This window comes from Alligator sinensis, unplaced genomic scaffold (assembly GCF_000455745.1).
Source record: "Alligator sinensis unplaced genomic scaffold, ASM45574v1 scaffold1021_1, whole genome shotgun sequence".
Classification (NCBI taxonomy): Eukaryota; Metazoa; Chordata; order Crocodylia; family Alligatoridae; genus Alligator; species Alligator sinensis.
The window spans coordinates 1,355,748-1,364,322 of NW_005842185.1; the positions used below are offsets into that span (position 1 = coordinate 1,355,748).

Genomic DNA, 8,575 nt, shown 5'->3' on the forward strand with positions numbered 1-8,575 from the left:
AGATTGGGGGGGGGGGGGGGGTGGTATTCAATGCTCAAGGAGTGGTTTGGGGTTTTAAAGGAGCCAGAGTGTGGTTTATAGGACTTCTATTATGTTATAGCCCAGGGTCTTATATTCATGTTACTGTTTGTCTGGTGGACTGTGATGAGGCTATTTGGGGAGGAGAAGGCCTCAGTAGGGCACACTACTGTGCAAAGCACCAGTGACAGGGGGTGATCAGACCCCAGTGCCAGGGGACACAGCAACAGGGGGTGATCAGCCCCAGCACCAGGGGGGCGCAGTGACAGGGGGTGATCAGACCACAGTGCCAGGTGGCACAGTGCCAGGTGGCACAGAGACAGGGGGCAGACCCCAGTGCCGAGAGGCATAGCAACAGAGAGTAAGCCGACCCCACGCCCTAGGGCACAGGTCAACATTTATACTATCTGTGAGGCATGGGCCACTATGTAAGGGAGGTTTGGAGTGGTGGATAGTGACCCCTAGCATTGGGGTATTAAAATGGGCAGCCTCTCACCTGAGTTAACATCATAATTATTGTTCTATCAAGGCGTGGCAGGAGAGATAGGTTGGCAGGTAGCCTGGAGACAGAGGTCAGGCCTCCGTTAGATAGGCATGGGGAAGGACACCTGTCACAGGGACCTTACAGATGATTGGGTCAGGCCCCCTGCACTTGGGCATGAGCCCACCAAGATGGGCATCAAGATGCTTTGTGAAGATTGCCAGGGTGGATAACTGTACTACTTTCTTCCCAGTCTCCCATTTAACTTGTCACTCCAACTTTAACTATGCAACCAGTAATTATCAAGTGAAAGATTTATGTCCCTTGGCTCTTACTGGTCAGTGGAATTAAAAAAATAGACATGTTTATGTTTTACTATATTAAAAAATATGTGTGGCAATATACGTTGGTTGCTATTGTTACTATCACATCTCGTTTTATTTGGAAAGTCCTGTTCTACTCCTGTGCTTCATTGCCCAGGCAGACTGGCACCTTGTTTGCAACATGTAGCTTTACTACAGGTGAATCAGGACATGGACAAGCAAAAAGGACCTGTTCAGAGAACTTCAAAAAGGGGTGCAGATAGTAAATCAGAAGAAAAAAAATGATTCGGGTGATACAGTGTCTATGGCTGCTGTCCTGCCTCAGTTACACTTATGCCACAATTCCCATGATTTCCCTAAGACAGGGGTAGCTAACCTAGAGGACAAGTGCCACAGGTAGCCTCTGTGTATATCTAGTTCAAACGGTGTTTCTGAGTTTGTTTTAATTATGACTTGTAAAACAGTGCTCAGCATAACTTTTCCTTATCTACCCTTGGATTCCCACAACAGTCAGCTGACAGCATTGCAAGTCTGCTAGTGTTAGCAACAAGCACATCACTCATTGATGAACCAGCCAGACTATCTCTTCTGCAATTGCTTCTCCCCAACATGGTTTCAAGTGCCCTAGCTGCAGTCAGTTCCTCTAACCATGTTTGTCCTTCAGAGTGTCTAGACTGCAGTTTTGTGTAATGCCAAGGACATCCATATAAATTAAAGGAATAAATTACTACAATAAAATGGAAAGGGACAGATCAACTGCTGTAAAACTGCTGTAAACTGCTCTACTGAATCAGTGATGATATGCTGTTTTGTACCAATTGAATACCTACTTTAGGGACTCTGGCATGCTAAGTACTGTTTCAGAAGTCATAATTAACATTGTCAAGCTAAAAAGGGACTTAATGTCCTCAATTACTACTTGTTACTAAGAAGATAAAATTTGCATTTTTTTAACGTTTTATGTATTCCAGGTCAAATTAGCCAAAACAAATTCCAAATCCAAGAGTCCAGAACAATAAGTGGCCCTACTACCGGCAAACATCCTCCATCCCCATCTGGGGCTTCAGATGTTCGCAGAACCTTTGGCAGGCATCCTACTTGCAGGCCCAAGCCTGAAGGCTTGGGGTTCAGATGCCCTCAAGTTTTGATTGCCCTCAGCCGTAAGGCCCCAGGAAAAAGCCAGGGAGGACTCTCTCGTTTCCATAAAGTGGGTCAAGACCTTCCCACTCCAGCAGCTAAGTGGGAGGTCTACTATACATTACCGTGGCAGATATTATCCCTGTGCCAGGAGAGTGGTTTTCCCCAGGAGCAACTAGAAAGACCACCTCTGCGGTTACAGTGTTTCCCTTGCCAGGCAAGCATAGACTACGCTTGATCCAAGTCAAAAGGCCGAGAACATTATTTCTTTTGTAAATGAAGGGAGACCAAATCTCTTAAATAGACTTTTTTCTTCTTTTCACCATTTTGCTAGTCACTACTAAAGTCAGAGTGAGCAATTTTGTATATTTTTCTTAAGAAAAACATGACATTTAATTTTGAATACCAAAAAAATGTTTTTATTGTAATAAACAGTCTACCATCAAATGGGCCATGCACCATCAGAAGGGTAGTGCACCATGTACAATTAGCTAGTACTAGACTAGCTAGACATAAAAATTGCTGCAAAAAGCCTCATATTGATTAAATTAGATCAAAACTGAAGATTGGATTGGCGAGGGTACTGTCCTTGCTTACATAGTTTGGTTCAGTATTTCTCAGCATTTTTTACATCAGAGGACCCCTCTATAACTTTTCTGTGCTTGGCAGTGCCCTGGTTGAGAACAACTTGTACTGCCTCAGCTTACTTTAGTGGTTCTCACCTGGGATGTTGCCACTGCCCCAGCCACGTGGAGCTGTCTTTGGTGCCTTGTGTGGAGCCAGACCAGGAAGGGCTGTGGAAGAGTGTGTGCTCCTGCCTGATTATCTGATAAACTGGGCAGAAACATGAAGTCTTCCAGCCCTTCCTGGTCCAATCCTGCATGCTCCTTTTGGAAACAGATGTTCACACATTAAGCACAGGACTCACTCACAAAATATGGAAAAAAATAGCTTTTAAAAAAATCTCTTCCATGGTTTTACACTCCTAGCTGAAAATTTTCAACTCTTCTTTTAAAACTGAGTGAGGAATGTACTATGGCTTTTAAATCAACTTCAAATTAATGTGTGGGGCCATGGAGAGTTAGATCTGGCTGCTTGTGTTTCTCTGAAGCAGTGCCCTGGCCCTGCCCTACTCCAGATGGGTAGGGCCTCAAGGTCATGCTGGTGGCCCAGTGCACAAACCCGAGCAGGTATCTCTGCTGCCTAGGACACAAACTCTAATAGTTATAACTCTGGTCTAGAGCCAGGTCCAAAATTGATAGTCTACCAGCACTCAGCTACCATATTATCATTTTCTATTAGGCTGATTGTAATTTTTAATATTGTGTATAGTACAGCATGTACCTTGATATTTCATATAGCTACTATAGTAATATTGATATAGAAAATGCACTAGTGCGTTGAGGAAAAAAATCACTCTGTAAGTGGCAGTAACAGCTAAAGGAGAGGAGTAAAATGCAGCATGACTTCTACTGTGCTCACTTCAAAAGTAACATTTTTGCACTATTAGTGTTATAGATGTAACCTGTGTTCTGGAAGTTAGTCTCATATCTGCCTTGCCTGTCATCTCCAGCAAGAGGTTCTGCAATCTAAATTTAGGTGAGAAGCCTGTCAATATATCATCCATAAAATTATCCAGCTTGCACTCCAGACTTGTATTGTCTCTCTGCTGCTATCAAATGTAAATTTACTTTTGTCAGTCAGGTAGGTAGGACATAGCTTATACACAGAAAGTAGATAAAGTAAATTCCATGCTTGCATACCTCCAAAGGATTAAGATCAGAACACTAATTTATAAGGGACCAATAGGAGGCAATTCCTGGTTTGTATATAGTTTTTGTGGCTTTAAGTTTTTGCACTATAAAATTTGATCAGAGAATAACAACTGTGGTTTATCGCATAGGGCAAGTATATACATTACAATGTTAACTTAAATTAGCATACTTATAGAAGCAGTACATTCTGCACGTAACAACTTAGTTATTAATATCAATATGTAAAGTTATCAATATGTAAAGTTATGAATACTTTTTGTATCATTAAAACCTTTACAGATGTCTTACTCAAATATTGTCTTGTTTTAAATAAAACAAGTTTTAGGCAGAGCTTATGAGAAACAGTAGCTGGGAAGACTTAAAATCCTGTACTATAGTTTTACTGAAGGTTGCAGACAGCTACAAAACCAAATCTTGTGTAAAGGAGGTTTAATAATACAGAGTAAAAAAATAAATACATTTGAGAAACAGGAGTATTCCTTACCTCCCTTGGAGATTTCTCCACAGCTCAAACAGACTCAGCAAAACTCTTGGAAGGTCCAGAGAAAGTAAAATTCTCAAAAGCAAAATGAGTTGTAGTGCTGGGAGACAGACAGTCTCACAGCTGTCACCATGCTAAAATAGCCAAACAAAAAGACAGCTATCCTACCTTGTTGGATATTTTCTCTACTAATAAGTTTATTCTCAATCTTTTAATCATGAGGAGTAAAACAATGACAGGCATTCTTTTGTGAAGCAGGCAAGGTTGAGGAAATTAAGACAAGCAGGGTGGAGCCTGGTATGCAGTTTGCACACCAAAACCGTATACATTTAATTGATGCTCTTTTTTCACTCTCATGACTTTAGAGATCCACCCAGTGTTATAGACTGGTACTGGAGTTTCAGAACGCTCTGACTGTACACATTTCTGTCTTATTGTAGTATTAATTATATTTAGATAAATTAAAATTAAACTGATATGGATGTAGGTATTTGTTTATAATTCCCCTTTTCTGAGGCCACCATCTTTCTATTGTGCTTTAATTTCTTAACAAAAGTAGTCAAGCTCCTCTATTTTAAGCAGACAAGGTTCCTTGGGTGAATTTGATATCTTTTATTAGACCAACCCAAATGGTTGGAGAATAGTTATTAAGCAAGCTTTCGGGTTCAAAAACCCTTCGTCAGGCTAAGGAAGCTGCAGCAGTTGGTGTGTGCTCTTCCAGGATGGAATGAAAAGTAAAGAAGCCAGGGGCTGGGCTGGGGAGTCAGTTGCCAGGCAGATTGTAACGTATCAAAAATCCAATGTCTATGTTTAGTTCCAAATCTCTAGTATCCAGCAGGTTGATGAAATGGAGCTCATAGGCTCGTCTCTGGGAAGTGTTGTGTAAATTTCCCTTGAGGATCAGGACTGAGAGATTGGAGAGAGAGTGGCCCTCCTGTGAGAAATGTGCCCCCACCAGTAATTGGGTGTTTCTGTCTTTGATGGATTTCCGGTGTGCGTTCATTCTGGTGCGCAGTTGTTGTCTGGTCTCTCCTACATATCTTCCATCAGGGCATTTGGTGCATTGGATGAGGTATACTACATTCTTGAAGGTGCAGCTGTAAGATCCTGGGATGCTGATGGCTCTGTTGTGGGGTGTAGTAATAGTGGGGGTGGTGGAGATGTGGGGGCAGGTTTTGCATTTCTTGTCATGGCACGGTCTGGATCCTTTTGGTGTGTTCTGGGCTTGAGGAAGTTTGCTTCTGGTGATGAGGTTGGCGAGGCTTGGTGCTTGTCTGAAGGCTAAGATGGGGGGGGCTGGGGAGGACTTTTTAAGAATAGGGTCTTTTTCTAATATGGGTTGCAATTTTTTGAGGATTTTCCGTACAGGTTCAAGGGTTGGGTGATACGTCATAACCAGCGGTGTGCGATTTGTGGGTGTTTTTCTTCTGTACTGCAGCAGTTCTTCACGTGGTATCCAGGTGGCTCTTTCAAACATGCGATCTACCTCTCTGGAGGAGTGTCCTTGCTGGGTGAAAGCCTTTTTAAGATTGGTGAGGTGGCAATCCCGGGTGTTCTCTTCAGTACAGCTTTTTTTTTTAAAGATCCTGCTGTAAATAAGATGTTTAATTGCTGTTTTACAAAAGATCAACTTCTTCTGGTATGAAGTTCCTCTATATCTACACTTTCTTTCCTAAGTTAAATATATTCAGGCTTATGCCATAACTTAAATATTTGGAAATCTGTGCTAACGGCTTATTGTTCACAAACTGCTGGCAAGCCAGAGAGACCTCAAGGTAGCTCATTAATCATAGACAATGCAAAAATATCTATACCAGTGGTTCTCAACTTTGATTAGAACTCAGATTATCCCTGGATAGACTTGAGACACCCCTGGATAGACATGGGGCACCCCTTGGAAAATGCTAGCCCTTATTTTTCCCTCCTTTTTGCCCACAAAAAAGAGAACCGTTTTTTCTGTTGCAAAGAACTCGGAAAGATCATAACTATGGACTTCTATTTGAAATCTCTAGATTTATTTGTGAATCATGTTTGCAAACCTGTTAACATTGCACGGCACTCCATGGTACCCTTCAAAAGATAACAAGGCTCTCTAGGGTGCTATTGCAGTCTGGTTGAGAATCACTGATCTATACTTATAATCATGGGGATCTTAGGATTGACTGACATTCTTAGGTGTGAAACATATCATTGGTACTAGGAACAAACACATGACTTGAGCAAAACATTCCTAGTACTGTCCTGTTGTCATCTATCAGCTTAGACTTACCCTTCCTATCAGACTAGCATTGTTTTGGATTTTATTATGGGCCTTTATACTCTTGTCTATTACTGACAAGACAGAACTTCAGATGGTTTCAATAGGGTTAATAAAAAATGATCAAGTGACAACATGGAGTGATATTTTAAAACCTAGAGTGTCTTTGACTACCCAGGTAGGTGATCACAAGCAAGCCGGGTCTGTGCCAGTAGGCCAGAGATATTGCCAAGTAGTTTGTGAACTGCAGGCAAAAGGGAAAGCATGAACTTAGTTATTCTCCTACAATAAAGTTGAAATATTTTGGGTGTTTGAAAGTATCAACAAATGTGCATAATTGCATTTAAAGTTACCTTCCTTTAGAGGGCCAACATATTGTGCATCATTTATTATCATTTCATGTTTTTCTGGATTCCTTAAACAGTGGGTTAGGTGAACATGCTAGAATATTGGCTTTCATTCATATTTATTTATTTTGGTTTGCCTATATATATATAAATATATATAATATATGATATATTATTAAATTGTGTATATATATTATATATTATATTATATATATTTACATAATATGTAAATATATATTTTTGGTTTGCTTATATATATATATAAGCAAACTAAAAATAAAAACTAGGAGGGATTAGAATACAAACACATTATTTTTAAAATCTTATTTTTTTAGGGGAACTAAATCATGATTGCTAACATTCTTTGTCTTTCCTTTTTTCAGGACTTTAGCTCATTCTGCTCTTTATTTGGGCCTTTCAACAGTTCTACTGCACAAGCACATGTCCAGCTAGCATGTTGAAATTAAATCAAGTTTCAACATCTGACCAAAGAAAACATCAAGTCCTAGATAACTCATTGCTTCTTCTGGACTTCTGGATTGAAAGCACTTCCCTTTTTCTTTTGCACTCAGAAGTGGGAACTCAGCATATTTCTTGCCAGGAAAGGATAGATATTTCTTTTTGCAATTGAAGGACACAAGAACATTGTCAAGGAGAAAGTGATTAGGTGCAAAGTGTTTCTGAAAACATGATCTTGTAGTACCAATGAGGAATGCTTAGAGTCAGTGCAGGAGTGTAATTTGGGGTGGGTGAGTGGGACTCCAGCCCTAGGTCTTCACTTAAGGCAGGCACCAGAATAGCAACTCCCCATTGAATCTGTGGTACTGCTGCAGCAGCAGCAGCTGCCTGTGCAGGGCAGACCACAGCCTGTCAGCAGCATTCAGGGACTTTGACACAGCAAAAAATGACCAAGAGTAGAGGCTTTCCTATACCAGTATATGACCTTTTTCCATGAAGGCAAGTTATTACTATGGGCTAGTAAAATATTCTTTCAAATAAAAATCTCAGCTCCGAAGTCTGGGGACTAAGTGCTTCAAATAAATACTATGTCATTCTCTTAGCTAGTTGCCTCCATCACCAGCTTCTTGGTGGGGTGGAATCCAGAAAATCTACCCTATTTTCCTCATGTAGAGTATGCCCCAGAATAGAATATGCACCTTTTTTTTTTTTTGAAAGACAGAATGAAGAAACAAAAAGAGATCTTTCCTTACAGTAACTGAATAGCAGCAGCTAGGAAGCCAAGCCTGCTTGTAGTTCTGCTCCCTGTGGATTGCTAGCAGACTTCACTCTCACTTTAGCTGGGCCGAATCTTAAGCATCAGAAAGTGTTATCAACATATTTCCTTGCATATACTGTACATACCAGTTTCAAGCAGCTGGTTGGGGGGAAAGTATGTGTTGGATGTGAAAATATACAGTAATTATGGTCATCAATCATAATTGAAAAGATTTTCCAAACCATCAGTTGGTACAAATATGATGCAATAGCACAGGAAATCTATTTTCCTTGCCCATGTAGGCCATGGCTGCAGTGCCACATACTGCACATTCAGGTGTTTGGTATGCTGCAAAGGAGCAGCACGGCAGGGTGGGGTTGACCCCAGGAGATCCCAGGGTCAAAAGAGTGGGTTGATGCACATGGGGACAGTACGCACCATTCAGAACTGCAGCCTGGCCATGTGGAGCCACACTCCACCTGCCAGCCAGGCTCCAAGTGGCAGGATTGCTCTGGCTGCAGCCCCAGGAGGCCACCAAGA

General features: G+C 41.2%; 1 protein-coding gene across 1 annotated transcript in view; it reads right to left on the reverse strand.

The window, feature by feature from the left end:
- The window catches only part of TMEM19 (transmembrane protein 19), a 33,784-nt gene extending 29,493 nt beyond the window's left edge, over positions 1–4,291 (reverse strand). Inside the window, exon 1 of the mRNA XM_006026250.1 lies at positions 4,219–4,291. The gene's annotated coding sequence lies outside the window, so the exon portion shown is untranslated. The remainder of the gene's footprint in view (positions 1–4,218) is intronic.
- Between the last annotated feature and the right edge of the window lie 4,284 nt (positions 4,292–8,575).